Source organism: Mytilus californianus, unplaced genomic scaffold, assembly GCF_021869535.1.
Source record: "Mytilus californianus isolate M0D057914Y unplaced genomic scaffold, xbMytCali1.0.p SCAF_5, whole genome shotgun sequence".
NCBI classification, from domain to species: Eukaryota; Metazoa; Mollusca; class Bivalvia; order Mytilida; family Mytilidae; genus Mytilus; species Mytilus californianus.
Genome location: NW_026262701.1, coordinates 105,315,105 through 105,332,341, shown reverse-complemented (window position 1 = coordinate 105,332,341; position 17,237 = coordinate 105,315,105). Strand labels below are relative to the sequence as shown.

General features: G+C 31.6%; 1 long non-coding RNA gene across 1 annotated transcript; it reads left to right on the top strand.

Moving 5' to 3' along the window:
• The first annotated feature begins 8,766 nt into the window (after positions 1–8,766).
• Positions 8,767–17,237, top strand: LOC127702614 (uncharacterized). The gene is made up of 3 exons (XR_007982505.1): positions 8,767–9,064; positions 13,740–13,885; positions 17,018–17,237. It is a non-coding gene; the product is annotated as an uncharacterized LOC127702614 (long non-coding RNA).

The following is a 17,237-nucleotide window of genomic DNA, read 5'->3' as shown; positions in this document are numbered from 1 at the left end:
CGTTAACCCATATTTAACAAATGGGTAAACGTAATATTTTTAAATGCTTATCAATATTTGGATGAATTTATTCCACACACTCGTTTGGAACAGGCGACAAAATTGATTTAGTCTATTCAATAAATTAGATAATGATTATATAAAAGTGTGAAGGCTACTTTTCATAGAAATTCAATAATTTGATTGATTCAAATATAATATTATTAATATAAAAAATTATGTTTCAACAGTTTTAACAGTCAAAATTTACTTTAATGTTAGATTTATACATTTAAATCAATGTTTTTTCTGAGTTTTTATCTATCCTGTTCGGATTAAAGAGGTGATGTAAAATATATTCTATCATTACTCATTTAGTGATTGTGAGTTTTCAAATCTGCTTCATTGCCCCTCGAAAGTGACTTTATTGCCACTCGAAAGTCGCACCGCGAGGATATTGTATTGGTCTCCATCCATCCGTCCTTTGTTTCGTTCGTCCTGCCGAAACGGATACCCTCAGAGACCGTTTGATACAAAGTTTCATACTGGGTAGGATTGTTTGTCGTCATATTCCCTTGACCGAGCTATATCTACAGTTTATTTTGACAATTTTGACGGGAGCTATTGAACCTTAATCATTTTGTTTTTGTATTGTAAAAAATTAAATATCTAAAATACCGAACCCCAAGGATTGTAACATTGACACTTTGTGAGCGCAACTTTTCTGAGTCAGTTTTACAGAAAGCTCTCATACTCAGTAGTTTTGATTGCCATCATGTGTAGTTGACCATACTTTACCGCCATTTTCATTTGACCATTTTTACAGGAATTATGAGTCGTTGGCCATTATTTCTTTTTTTAATTATTGTTACAATTACACCTTGTGAACACAATTCTTCTGAGACCGTATTACAGAAAGCGATCATACTTAGTCAAAGATTGGTGTACCATATTATACCGTAATTTTTATCAGACAATTTTTATGGAGGAAATTGGACACCTCGTTACGGCGTAGCAATCTTGTTTTATCCTCAATATTTATATTATTACATCAATTTTTTTTTATTTACTTAAACATCCCTTTACCAATTGTTCTCCATCTTTTATTTGAAACTAACAATACCTCCAACGGTGATACAAATTTCGAGCTACAAAATTCTGTTTTTTTTCTGCACTCGTATCGCTATTGTTCCATATCAACACGATTTCTACTGTGACAAAAAGTACACTACTTTTTATTAGTCTTAAACATATACATACTAGACAGATTCATTTAATTTAACAATCAATAGTCCTTTGTTATTCCATTCTAACGTTATTTACCTGTTTGGTTTCTAGTTAAATAAAGTGCGTTAAAATTAATATCTATGTAATTCTCATTTTTCTTTAATATTTTTGGTTAACTGTCACTTGTTTAATCTCTTTCAAGTCATTTGAGAGTGTACATACGCCATTTGGTTTTTCTTTGTTGACAAAGTTGTTTGTTTTTAAAGTGATTAAGATTATAACACAATGTTGACTGCTGTATTTTTTGACATTTTACCTATTATGTCTGTTTGTTTTGCTCACAAATTGTTGTCAATAAAATGGATTTATATGCGACTGTCATACAAGTGAGAGGTTTAGCTAGCTATGAAACCAGGTTTAATCAATCATTTTCTACATAAGGAAATGCCTGTACCAAGTCTGGAATATGAAAGTTGTTTTCCATTTGTTTGATGTATTTGAGCTTTTGCTTTTGCCATTTATTAAGGGACTTTCCGTTTTCATTTTTTTCTTGTAGTTCGATATTTTTCTTATTTTACTTTTTGTAATAATTTATTGTCTTTGATCACCACTAGAAAAAAAGACTAGATTACTTTTAACTGTCATTACTAGCTTTGGGACGCAATTAGTTGTATTTACTCCTATTATTCAACTTATTCAGTTGCAACTTTAACAACTAATGGGAATAATATATTGCAAACAAAACCCAAACAGGAATAACATTAAACGAGACATATTTTTTAAAACATGCAATCTATTTAAACTGCATAAGCAAATAACTTAAAAAAGGAGCAAAAGATAAAATAAAAAATGAAACATGTTCTACTTATATAAACTTGAATCACCTTTTCACATTCAAAATAATGTTGTACACTAGTCCAAAGCACTAATTTACTTGTTTTTTTTATTTGAGATTCTAAAATGTCCATTGATTGTCTAGTTACGTAAATTGAATAGTTAGACCCCTCATTGTGACAATATTACTTACTTGTTTAATCATATGTCAACATTATTTAGATGTTCAAATATCATCAATCAATTAGAAAAATGCAAATTAGGGTAAAAAAAACTCTAAGGGAATTTCATGAACACCAAGAGAGGCGATACCAGATCTTTGACAGGGTACACTGCTATGGATGCACCACCCGCCATACGAATCCACACTCAATTAAAATATCACAATTGGAAATAGGTTACAATAGGTAAATTAAGACATCAAACGACTATTATGTAATGACCTCAGACCGCAAAATCATGTCGCTAGTGAGTTGAGACACATACACATTGTTTTGGTCATCAGTAAGGTGACCGTAAAACCGATTAAATGCAATTTTGTATTCGTTTATTTTTGGTTTTTGTGTCAGAAACACACCGTGGTAAATGATATCCGTATAGTGTGAACATGCTCGAGCGTTATGTATTAATTGAGATAAGGATACACTATATGATAGGATAGAGGATATGTTACTGCAGAGACATTAAAAAGTTTACAATTTAAGTAATAATCTGAATGATCAGACGATAACAAATAATTGTTCATATTTAATGTTTAACTGTAGAAAATTGTTTCAAGTTGACACATTTGTTTATCGAAATATTATACATAACAAGGCAAATTAAAACTAACACACCTTATCATGATGAAGGCCACTATTGTGACAGTTATTTTTAAAATTTCAAATAAAAAAATACATGTATACCAATTATTGTATACCACTTTAAAATTTGCGCTACTTATTGTCAAATTCAAAGTCAATTAACTTAGAGTTATCGTCCCTAAACAATATTTATAACATCTCTACTTTTGGGAGCAGATACTTTTTCTGATGACGTCAGATGACGTCTTTGTCAGCTTTACTATCATTTATCAAAATCTTTTTTGTTTGCGTCTTTGTCAGATTTACTATCAACTACAATAATTTTTTTGTTGGCGTCTTTGTCAGATTTATTATCAACTACAGTAACTTTTTTGTTGGCGTCTTTGTCAGATTTACTATAAACAACAATAATTTTTTTGTTGGCGTCTTTGTCAGATTTACTATCAACTATATTAACTTTTTTGTTGGCGCCTTTGTCAGATTTACTATCAACTACAGTAACTGTTTGGTTGGCGTCTTTGTCAGATTAACTATCAACTACAGTAACTTTTTTGTTGGCGTCTTTGTCAGATTTTCTATCAACTACAATAACTTTTTGTTGGCGCCTTTGTCAGATTTACTATCAACTACAATAACTGTTTTGTGGGCGTCTTTGTCAGATTTACTATCAACTACAGTAACTTTTTTGTTGGCGTCTTTTTCAGATTTACTATCATTTACCAAAATCTATTTTGTTGGCGTCTTTGTCAGATTTAATATCAACTACAATAGCTTTTTTGTTGGCGTCTTTGACAGATTTACTATCAACTACAATAACTTTTTGTTGGCATCTTTGTCAGATTTATTTGTCACAAGAAATATGGTTGGGATATCTTAATACATATTTGGCTTGATATATTGTAACGAAAACCGAGCGGTCGGTCCTAAGTGTTAAACTATAAATGTTTATCCCTTAGTGCGTTGCTATAAAAATGTGTTTTGTTAGAGTGTACGAGTATATAAGAAATAAAAGTAATAACTGGTGATAATAAAAAGATTTAGAGTTAACAATGTTTAAACATAGTTGTACAAGAAATATATAATAAGAAAAGTCAATTATGGGTGAGATTTAAACAACGTATCACACAATTTTAGGGGAAACAAGTTCCATTTCAGGGGACACATATTTCGTGACACTCTCCCCACCTTTGAAAAATAATGTGTGTCCCCAAACATGAATAGGCATTTCCTAAAATTTAAAACAAGGTCTTCAATAACATTCATTAAAATATTCTATAACATACATATTCAGCATTATAAAACAATATTTAATCAAATTTAATTAATCTTTGGAATGTTCATTGTTCATATACGTCTTCACGCAAAGCTTGAATTCCGCACTGTTCTTTATGATCATTTAGTCTTGTAAATGTTCATATAGCACCAACATCGCTTCTTCTCATAACGATTGTTCATAAAACACAAGTTCTGTTTATTTTGACGAATGTTTATAGAGCACCGACATATCTTTTTCACTTGACGAATGTTCATAAAGCACTAACACATCTTCTTCGCGTGATGAATGTTCTTACATCAGAACTAATTCTGTGTATTTTGACAAATGTTTATAGAGCACCATCAAATATTCTCAGCGGGACGAATGTTCATAAAACACTATTGTACAATTGAATTTCCTGAAAATAAGTTACATATTTAAACAATCAATAAATGTAAGCAATATTAATAAAAATCTGAAATAAAATAAACGTCAATTTAAAAAAAATACTCTTTCCCTTATACAATATACATGGACTTTTATCTTTAAAAATCAAACTCAATAACCCTTGGTACAAGTATATCTATGTCTGCAACAATTAGACGGTGATACACAATTTTATTATCCGACTGCGTTGGTAATTCAGCAGTCCCCATCGGCATAACTACACTTCCATTAGCCATGCGTAAACCACTACGTGCATTGGATAACACTGGCTTTACACTCTTGGACATGATATTATACATGGATGAGTTAAGGACACTAACAGTGGACCCGGTATCAATCAAACAATTTAATTTCATGTCAATAACACTGACAATTACAAAATGTACATATATAAATTCAGAATATATTTATCTGATTCAATTTCTCAAAATTATTGGATTCTTCAAAATCATATTTAGTTTCGGCTGAAACTTGGTCCTCAGTTTCAGCCACTAATAGTTTCCCCGACCAGACATTTGGTCTGCCACTTTTCTTGGAATTAAGTTTTTAGTTCTGTTACCTTCTAACCTTTGGGTTCGGTTATTAAATAGGAGACATTCCCTTTTAATTACCGGAAAGCCCACAATGGTAACAAGAAAAAGTTTTTGTTTTTTTTTTTCTATTATTTTCTATTTTTGCAAGACGACCTGAAATGTCATCAACTTGTTCAGAAAAATAAATTTCCCTATTTAGATCAAAATTATCATTTTCATTTACAGCACAAACTAGCTTAGAGCCGTGTTTACGTCTGTCATTTTGGAATGCTTCATATTCAAGAGCTACTTGAATAGCGTTATTGATACTTTTTGCTTTGGCCTGGAAAATAGCCCATTCCATGTCAACATCATTTAGGGAATCAATAAAACAATCGCATGCTAATTGTTCTTTAATCTCTATCGGAGCTGATGGATACGCTAATCTTACTAGACGTTTTATGTCTTGGCCTAACACAGGTATTTGTTCCGTGCGTCCGCGTATTTTACTTTTCATTTGAGCCCTGTACATTTCTGCTTGATTTTCTGGTTGAAAACGAGACGCTAAGGCGGCTGTCAGTTGTATAAAATTGGTCTGCATCTCTGGTCTTAAATCGGTTAAAATACTTTTGGCTGTACCTCTTAAGCTAGTAGCTAGTTCTAAGGCTTTCTCTATGTCAGACCATTTGTTAATTGCTGCAATTAATTCAAACTGAACTAAATATTCTTCCTAATTACCCTCCCCATCATAAAGTGTTGGTTTCTTTTTGTAATATTTTGTATTTTGTAAGTTTATATCATAATCACGCTCAAAATTTGGTTCATTGCTAATGCCAGCATAATTTATATTACTGGTTATTTCATCAGTACGGTGTTCATGGTCGGTCCCGTTAACCACCACTCTGAATCGTCCGCGGGACGTCAAAGGTAATGCTTGGTACGTTGCCCCCTGATTATAGGGTACACCCCGGTCCAAAGTCCTAGGTAAATCTCCCAAATCCCATCTACCCCGTCGGGCATCGGATTCACAAGACGTCATGACTCGTCTTGTATTCCCGGAGTCTCCCTCAGCAGTATCCATTGCTTTCTGACTCCAAAACCCATACCTAGACCCTCTGGCAGCATGGTCCAAAAGAGTCCTTGACTCTTCCCCAAAATTCTGGTTTACCGTACGCGCTGCATTTTTTCCAAATGCACAACCGTTGCCCTATTTGAAACTTCCAGGTTTTTCGCTTGGTCAATGGCCACTTTCCTTGATGGTGATAGATCCCCTGACAATGGCCTATTGTCAGTATAATGTATACCATCCTTTTCGTATCTATTCGTATTCTCTTGTGAGGGCCATCGATCTTGGTTCACTCTTATGCCTATCTCTCCGGTCGGCGTCAGATCATGGAAAATTTCACAGGATCGAGATCGGGGGAGCACTGGTCTACCCTGGGCAGTTAACCTAGGTGTTTCAAATTTATTTTCCGCGCTATCCATTTTATTTATATTTATTTATTCCTTATCTTGAATATAATTACACTTATTTAAAGAATATAAAAATGTAGGTACGTGCCTCCGCTGCCACCACTGTAACGAAAGCCGAGCTGTCGGGCCTAAGTGTTAAACTATAAATGTTTATCCCTTAGTGCGTTGCTATTAAAATGTGTTTTGTTAGAGTGTACGAGTATATAAGAAATAAAAGTAAATCTTTGGTAGCGTGGTACTCTGGTATCGTGGTACTATGTGGTACTTTGGTATTCTGAATACACACTGGTAAGGTTAGTTTCTCTGGTAAGGTAATGACTCGGATATAAAAGGGTAGATTGGAGTATAGGTTTTTGTATGGTAACTCCTCGATGTTTGTAAGAATAACAGACTCGTTAAATAAAAATCAACTTGTATTAACTTTAAGATGCATTAAATATCAACAATACAAGGCAAATTGTAAATCAAATTCAATACCAAAAGATAAAGTTTCTCTCGAGAAGTTATTCTTTAAATGTAACGTGTAAAGGAATTCACAAACCCACATTAGACGTCGTCTCCTCGGACATTGTAAGTGTTGGCTGTCTGGTTACTACTTGGTCTGGTACATGGTATCTGTACGTATATCAAAATAGCTTGGAATTAGCGAGTGTTACTTGCCCAGGGTAAAATCGTGCTGAAGACTTATCTGTTTTCTCCGCCGTATTTATACTTAGGTAAACCAATTTACCGATTTGGTTTACCGTTTACCATTTTGGTTTACCATTTACCATTTCGGAAAATACCCAAATTATCAAAACCGGAACTGACGTCATTGTACGTCAATTGAAATAAACAATTCAGAAGTTTTCCGAATGTAAACACAAAGGCAAGAATAATAAAAAGTTTTAGAGTTAACAATGTTTAAACATAGTTATACAAGAAATATATAATAAGAAAAGTCAATTATGGGTGAGATTTAAACAACGTCATCACACAATTTTAGGGGAAACAAGTTCCATTTCAGGGGACACACATTTCGTTACAATATTATGCTTTAATTATTTTACATGAATGTAACTAAATAACGAACAAGAATCGACATCAGAAGCCAGGTTTGATTTAAAAAAATCTATGACATTGAGTAGAGTGCAGCAACCAAACAACCATATAGAAAGATATCAAGGTCAACATATCTGAAGGTCCTTTATCAAAGAAAAGTCTTTATACAATATCTAAGTTACAAATAATCCCGAATCAACATGCAGCATTGATTTGCATTAACAACTGCTAGTTTCTAAATTGGCATGTTTTTGTTAATTTTAAATGATGCTATTAATCTAATAATGATCATTCAGAATTTTTTATTCGGTTCATTTTTACATCAATATTTTTGTTGTCGACAACGCTGTAACTGAGATGGAAAACGCTTTTTAGATAACAGGATGCGATTTATTTTTGTTTGCTGAAATTTTATTATCTGTTAGTTTAGCAATATTGTGGGGTGTTCGAAAACAAATTGTACAACTGTTGAATTTTTTCGAAACACTAAGTTTGTTTTACCCCAGAATAGATAACCTCAGCTGTATTTGGCAAAACCTATCAGAATTTTTGGGTCTCAATGCTCTTCAACTTCGTACTTTATTTGGCCATTTAAATGTTTTTGATTCGAGCGTCACTGATGAGTCCTATGACGCACGGTCTGGCGTACAAATATTTAATCATGGTATCTATGATGAGTTTATTTACTTCTGTAACTATGGGATAAAAAGCCATGGTAATTTGATTGTTTATAAAACGACAAATCGACTTCCGTAATTTTTTCCCAAAGAAATATGATTGACCTTTAGAGTTAAGAGACATTGTGATTATATATATGTCTCTGGTATATTAAAATTATGATAAAGAGTTTTATATTTGTTTATATCTTTAAAGATAATATTTTTTTGCAAAAGTTATGCTTATTTGCAAAACAAACATTCTTGAAAAACACAAAGTACATTTCCCACACCAATTTAAATTAATATCAAAATATATAGATTTCACCTCGTTTATTTGGAAATAGTTTTGCAAAATAGTATTGTTGTAGCACGACATTCATGAAGGAATTCACACAAGGAAGCTTGTAAAACTATGTTATCGAAACAGAAATCACCAATGAAAATATACATACATCGTAGATAGCTTTAATAAAATTACAATATCCCAATAAATTTTGTCGTAATCTAGCAAATATTTAAACTGTTGTAATAAAATCGAACTTCAATGGACTTTTTTTAATTTAAGTTACCTGCATCAGTTTTAAACGGATACACAGAGATATACCTGTATTGATGATTACAATGTGTGTTCAAAAATCGTGAATAATGTATAACGATTGCAGGTTGTCGTCACAGTCATGATCGGTTGGTGATCAAACTTTATTTTTACGTACATTTATCCAGTATTGATATTAATTTAGCTCGTGGAATTTCTCATTAAAGAAGAAAATGTAAACAACTCCGATATGAGTAAAATATGGTGGATTTTGTTATTACTAATTTTTCATTTCAAAGGTAGGAAATCCTTTTTTTTTATCAAAAGGGAGTACAAAATGTTTCTGTTTTGGTCCTTGATTGATGAATTAATGTATAAAAGTTTTCTGACGATCAGAATAAAATAAAAAGATTTCCAACTTAATTTCGTGAAAGGAGAAGGTCCGGTAAGGGCTAGTTTTGGCCTAAAATTCGAAGTACATCTGATGAAAGATTTTTGAAATTTTTTAAACACTTAAGTGTCTACTTCAGTCGATTCAATTATTTTATGTAAAAGATTTCAACTGATTTGGTCATTAAAGACACTCAAATTCAAGCTTGAATATGAAAAATCTATCAAATATGCCATAAAACGTCACTTTTCAGATGGTTTTTGTCTAAAATGGAAGTGGCCGCTTTCGTGTTCAGTCTCAATCTTTATATATGTTAAGTATTATCATCAAATACAACGTATATTTGAATATAAAGACTGAACACGAATGCAGCCACTTCCATTTTCGACAAAAACCATCTTAAAATTAGCGCAACTGCAAAAATTGTGAAGATGTTAGTAATATTGCATGAATTTTTGATGCTAGTACCTTATACATGTGCATTGTATTGTCAAAAACAGCCGATATTAATGGAACAAAAGTATTCTACTTTTCAATAAATAGCTAAAAGTTTACATTTCAACAAATTTGTAAAAATGCTATATTTTGTGGCCGAAAAGGGGTCTTACCAGGCCTACTCCTTTGATATTATTTTGTGAGGCGATTATATTAACATCTGTTTGTTGATAATTCTTCCTTTGTCAGAATGTGAATATTTTCCCGATCAGTACAATTCGAAATTATAGAAAAATGAAAGATAAATGATTTTGTTCATTTAAACAACAATAGCCTGACTCGGTTTAGGTGAAAAAGAATATATGTGTCAGAAAAAAAGCTAGCCTAAAACCTTTTTCTCTCTTTCAGTCTTCGTTTTCATATGATATCAACGGATAAAAACATGGGTTCCAACGTAAAAATATGTACTAAAATTATATTTCTATATATTATTTCAAACAATTAATAGGAGCAGATCTAGGTTTTTTTGTGATAGATGGTACATTTTATTATAATGTGAGCTCGAAAATGTTAGCAATCAATGTGCAAATTTGATTTTATTAACAAACATGTTTTCTTAATAAAGTGAGAGCCTCTTAGGCCAGTCCATTTGAAATGGGAGTTCAAATACTTTAATGTTATTGTACAACGTTGGTTGACACATACAATTCAAATATAAGAAAGCAATGCCTCACTCCGCGCTGAAACATTTTCCCCGACAATAAAAAGATTATTGAATTGAATATTCTGACTAATAATCTATTCTAAAGATGAAAAGAATGGAATGCATTATATTATTACGCAACATAACCGTGTGGTAGGATGAAACCTAGTTTTCCTAAAAGAACCACCCTTAGTTTTACTTGTGTATACTTGGACAAACGCAATATAAGAAAATTATTCTATATTTTTTCATCTTAAATAAGACCAGAGTACGATGAGAGAATGTTTAAAAGTAAACCAAAAATAAATAAGTTCACTGTCTATGTGTTCTTTAGCAATATCATAAAATGTATATCCTTACTATAAGTATATTCAAATTACTGCAATAAAACTTACAAATAAACCGATATATTTTCGAATAAAGATTTAAAAAAAATTTAGAATCGATATTGAATATTAAATTCTTTTAACTATCTATTTGAACTGATAACGTTTTCTGTTATGTACTAGGAGCGTGCTCCTAATACACATCATTGCCATCATGGAAATCAGGAAGAACGATTTAAAACCACGCTACACAAGTTTAACGGTCGCTATCACGAATCAGTTGACCGATACGATGCGTCTTTATCTCAACTCACAAGTGACAAGGGATCTTGGATTTTAAGAACACAAGAATAAGCGGGTCGTCTAATATGAAAATTTGTCCGACTCCATGATTTGGCATATGTATATATAATACAAATTGGTCTTGAGTTAAATATTCTAGGTGCTGTGTATCTTTTTATATACTTTACAGTTTTCCCTCTTTTTGTCTGTGCTATAATGTTCCTTTTGGTAGAATGACTCTTGACGTGACTCGATAGATGTGCATCGAGCTATCGGGTTTTTTTTTTGCTTTAGACGTTCCTGGAGCAGGTGGGTCCAGAGGCGCGATTCCAATTTTTCACAGTGTTATTTTTATTTTGTTTACCCTTGTATTTACATTTTATTTAATGTGTACTAGTACGGCATTGTGTTTTAATGTACTATATGTACTATCAACTACAATAATGTTTTGTTGGCGTCTTTGTCAGATTGTTGGTATATTTAGTGTTTTTTTTTAGTCAGGTGTGTTGTATGTCTGCGTATGTTCTCACAGTTTTGGCTGCTGGATCACGATAATTGTCACATGAACCAATTATGTCTGTTTGGGTTGGTAACTCATTTTTTTCACGATATAACGGACCTATAAACAACTGTCATATTGCGGGCATGTTTAGCTAGTTATAAAACCAGATTTGATTCACCATTTTCGTCGGAAAATGCCTGTTCAAAGTCAAGAATATGACAGTTGTTTTTCTTTCGTTCATAGTATAACGTTTGGTATTGTAACTTTTTATGGTCACTTCCCCCTTACGGATTTAAATTGGAGTTCGGTATTTTAGTCTGGATTCAGGTGGTAGATGATGAATGCATATCAGTAGACGCCTACCACGTCAACGCAACTGGTCTAGGTCCATTTGGATTTCCTCAGATTGTTTACTCTTGTTTGTTATGCTCGAAATCGATTTACTATTTATGACATTGTTAAACTACTGTTGTATAAAATATGCATATTACAATATTAAAGTGATGACCATTTAGTGTATAATTAGATCATCAGAATCTGTATAGAAACAGCGTCTTTATCGAAAGAACTTGATAACCGGACCTGATTTGTTAGATATATTTCCGTTTTTTTAAACATTTTGCATGCTGAATAATATAAATAAAGGCAACAGTAGTATACAACTGTTCAATAGTCATCAATCGATTAAGCAAAAACAAATCCAGGTCACAAACCAAAACCGAGAGAAACACACCAACTATAAGAGGAAAACAACGGAACAACAGAAACACTGAACTGCAACAAAAACATACGCCAACATGCATAGAAACGGACTATTTGATAACAACTACTATATTCTTGACTTGGTACAGGACATTTTAAGAATAAATGGTGGGTTGAACCTGGTTTTATGGCTAGCCAAACTTCCCGCTTATATGGCAATGTTAAAAATACCGCTAAAATGACAACATAATAAACGCAAGAACACTCAGGACAGAGAAATACATAAATAAATGATATAATAGTACATTACTACATGTAAACCGCAGAATAACAACGGACACCTCCCATAATTTACGACAGTACACCAGTACACCACAATAGAATTATGAACTGTGCGTCACACGAATGTATCAAGGCCACAAAAAGTGACATATTTTTGTGACGTTTATTTTATCACTGGTAAATTTCTAAAAATAGAATATAAAATTGCGATTGAGTTTGTAATGGTGTTATTTGTGTATTTTCTAACCATTACAAGAATATTAATATGAAATTGTGTTTGTAATATAAACGGTTCCAATTTTTCTACACCAGATGCGCATTTTGACAATCAATGTCTCTTCAGTGATGCTTGAGGCCAAAATATTTGAAATTCAAAAGCGTATTAAAAAGATAAACCAAAAAGGACAAAAAAAGTATAGTCTAAGTAAATTTTAAAACACAAAAATCCGTTTTTTCATTTCGGTACTGGCTGGTGATACCATCGGGAACTATTAGTCGACCAGCCGAGGCATCGACCCAGTGGTAGTAATAACATAAATGGTACCAATTTTTCTGCACCAGATGCGCATTTCGACAATCAATGTCTCTTCAGTGATTCTCGAGGTCAAAATATTTGAAAACCCAAAGCTTATTAAAAAGATGAAGAGCTTTAAACCAAAAAGGACAAAAAAAGTATATCCAAAGCTGGACAAGGAATCAGAGCTTTGGATGAGGAAGACCTATTGCTTAATTTACAATAATTTCCAAACTTTAAGAACAGCAATTTTAAAATACAAAATCCGTATTTTCATACCAGTACCGAAGTACTGGCTACTGGGCTGGTTAGAAACTATCAAAGATCTCACATCAACGACAAACTATTCAAATAACAAAAACATTAAAAATCTTACGACACTATACTGACTAGGTTTCTTAACTGGGATAATCGCTTACAAAAGTTTTTGTCATTAACTATTTTGTTTACAAAAGCGAATTAATGTGTCTACTTAACTTCCGTATAGTGGGAAAGCTTGACTTCTCTTGTAACAAGTTGAAACACCAATTGTTTGTCTTTTTAGTATCTGGAATATCGTAATGTTATTTTTTGAATGTTTTTTGTAAATGATGGAAGGCGATCTTAATGATAGATTCTTGGTAATTTCTAATGAATTCACAACAATTAGACATAGGACTAGGGAATGACATTTTTAACAGCAACCGTAAAAGATTTGTTTATTTATCATTTTCGATGTTGTATTTTTTTATTCTTATAACAAGGGTATACATTTTGCATTTGGTGTATTGACGTTCTTAAATTTGTATGTATTAAAAATCAAAAAAAATAACCCACTCAACATGTTTATACTTTTAGAGATCAAATGTTTGTCATGTTATTCGTGCATAGAAGGTGAATCTAATATGAGATGTAATGTCGCTGGAACAATTACATGTGATTTCAATCAAACGTGTTACACAGAAGTCACAAGAAGACCTTTAGTAGTAACACGGTATACAAAAGTAAGTTAGAAACTCAAATAGATAGCTTCAAAGAGTAGAGCTTTTTCTACATTTGTTGATTTCCCTTTATGCATAAAGCAATATTGGTTTTAGGATGCCTAACGTTTTGAATGCAATACTAGTGCTACGACAATATATGTGACCATGACTGAGAAAATGGGCCCAGATTAAAAAAAATAAAATTGAGAATTGAAATGGGGAATATGTCAAAGAGACAACAACCCGACCAAAAAGCAGATAACAGCCATATTTTAGTTTCTTGTTTTCGATTTTGGGAGCCCAATTATCATGAATAAAATTCAAGTGTAAAAATTTCAAGGAGATAGCATGAGTAGTTTCTGAGAAAAAATCCATTTCATGAATCGTAATTTTCATGTTTCTTGGAAATAGATTGACAAATTGATCGCATTAAAAACTCGTGACTTTTCTTTGAAAGGTGTATTCTTCTTGTCTTATAGTTTGAAATAGTATGAAGTATTTATCATAATGTTTTTTTTTTTTACTATTAATCGGTAACCATTGCAACCAATTCTTTTAAAAAAATTCTTAAATATGACCAGTTTGTGTGTTGAATTGTAAATTTGGGAGAATTTTAAATTTCAATATATAAATGTAAAAACTGGTAAAAATGGTTTCTTTTTATAATTAAAAACATATAGGATATGGGATATATTCTTATATTTATTATAATAACAAAGGGCTGACTTGGTAGAGAAAATACATTTTTATTTTGAAATACCGGTAGCTAAATTTTTTCTGATGATTGTCTCATGGAAGCTTACAATACATCTACTTTGACTTTCTTATATTATGTCATTTCTGATAAATACATAATTGTTTTATTTGTTTACTTCATTGTTTTCGTATTCGTATTCATAGTACAGCAAGAATTGTCTAATAATTCAAATAGTTTTCACTGAAATATTTTTTGTTTTTTATTTAATTCAGCAGAGCCTTTTCTCTTCCTCCATTGCCTCTGACAGTTGGTTTGTCTTGTTGTGTTTAGTATATTTCCTTTTTAGGAACAAGCGGTTTTTTGACATGCTATGTTCTTAGCTGAATCTGAGTAGCAGTACTGTCTTATCTGCTTATAAAAATACCGGTACCTGGAAAGGTCGAGTCCTTTGATAGTAAATTGATGTGGAAGCACATCTCTTTGTGGAGTTTTAGTTTTGCATTTCAGTAAATTGAATGCATATGATTCTGCTGATTCATTTTCTCTGCATGTTACTACTCCTGGGTGTTGTGAATTCATATAAAAAATGGTCTTAATCAGTAATATATTATCAAAGTTTTAAAGTACTGTAGCAAATAAAGCTTCCATTCATAAAACATTACAGGATCTTGTATATCTCCTACAACTTGTGGTATGTTGTGTCCATTTCTGCTGGACCTTGTCACAGTTTCAGGTAACTGTGATAATATAAAGAAAAGTAAATCAACTGCAAGAATTGTTTTAATAAATAATTTAAGAGATGAACACATACATACAGATTTAAAGAAAGTAAATTTGAAATGATGCCTTAACAGTAAAATACTGCAAGACATCAAAAACAGAAGACCATAATATGCAAGTTAGATAAATCTAGAACAACAAATACATAACTTTAGAAACTCAGTTAATTAAAAACTGTGTATGACATCTTTGCTTGAATGTATTATGATAGCATTTTGTGGAATGTGCATAAAAATAAAACATTATTATTTTATGTCATTAATTCAAGGAAATAAACCAAGTTGCCTATGTGTAAGAGTTATTGCCCTTTGATCAATATTGAATAGGTGAAAAGTTTACTAAAAGAAATAACAAGAAAAAAAAACATGAAAACCTTTATCATCAATGACAATAGTTGATCATGTGATAATGTCCATTCTCAATTCTATTTTATATGTTAAATCGTAGTTTTAATTCATATATTAACTACTATTATCTACCTCTGATAATTTTTCTGCATTGAATTTCCCCAGTGTAACTTCCAAACACCAAAATTCTAATCAGGCTCAAACTTGGTATGTCCTGCAATCATCATTGAGTATTCTATGCTTTTCTTTAATCCTATCAAAACAAGAATAAAACTTCTATTACTAACAAAATATATTTAAAAAAGACAAAAACCAAAATGTGAAATTTAACAAAATAACAATACCAAAACAATTGTCATACTAGAAATGAAATTACATTTACAATGAATATTATCTGCAAAACATATCTTTATATATCATTTATAAAAGAAGTAGTTAATCTTTTGGAAGTTGATTGCATGAAGTGTAAATTTTAATCACAAAATTATCACAATTACATATTCAGCATAAATTGCTTAGTCTTAATATATAAATACAAAACAAACAATACTGAATGTACTTTATGGATTTTGCTAATTATTGAAAGCCGTCACCTAAAGTTGCTTTCATCTACGTTATATGGTCTTCGGTAGATTGGTGTATCATTGAAAATAATACCACAACAATTTATTTTTATAAAGTTGTTTAGAATTATTTCATTTTATTTTCATGTTGGTTCTTATTATTGTTATTTTGTTATTTTGAATGAAGATAAGCCAAAACCTTAATATATATATACAGCATGTTTAACAGCACATAAAGAAACACATTGATGCGACCTACTAGTACACGACTTTTAATTGGATTCTTTCACAGTTGATTATTGTGAATTTTTTATTGAACACTGTAAACATAAGTCTGTATGGTATCAAAGAAATAATTTATACAGAAACATCAGAAAAAAGTAAAAAAAAAACACTATACTCAATGGAAAATTCAAAACGGAAAGTCCCTTATTACATTGCAAAATCAAAAGCTCAGACACATCGAACCAATAGAAAACAACTGTCATATTCCTGACTTGGTACATGCATTTCCTTATGTAGAAAATGGTGAATTAAACCTGGTTTTATAGCTAGCTAAACCTCTCACTTGTAAGAGTAACTTGACAGAACAGTAAGACAGTGGGTGAGAACAAAATAGTAGATTTTGTACTTTAATTACAGGAATCTAACATAGAATTAAAATGACTCCTGAATTTGAGTGAAGTCTAAACAAGTTAAATATAGTATTGAAAACCATTAAAAAATGTGCAAAATCTGATTTCATATTCCTTTTCTGTCTTTGTAGGGATGTATGGACATTGTGGGATGTTATACAAAAATGAATCTGAATGATAAAATGGCTTGTGATGAGACACCATCTAAGTGTACTTATTGTTGTACAACTGACATTTGCAATGCTTCAAACAAATCAACACGTATTCAAATAATGAAAATATTGTACCCATTAGTTTTCATATTTATTCACTTCAGGTGGACGTTTATATAAGTAAAAATCCGAGACAGAT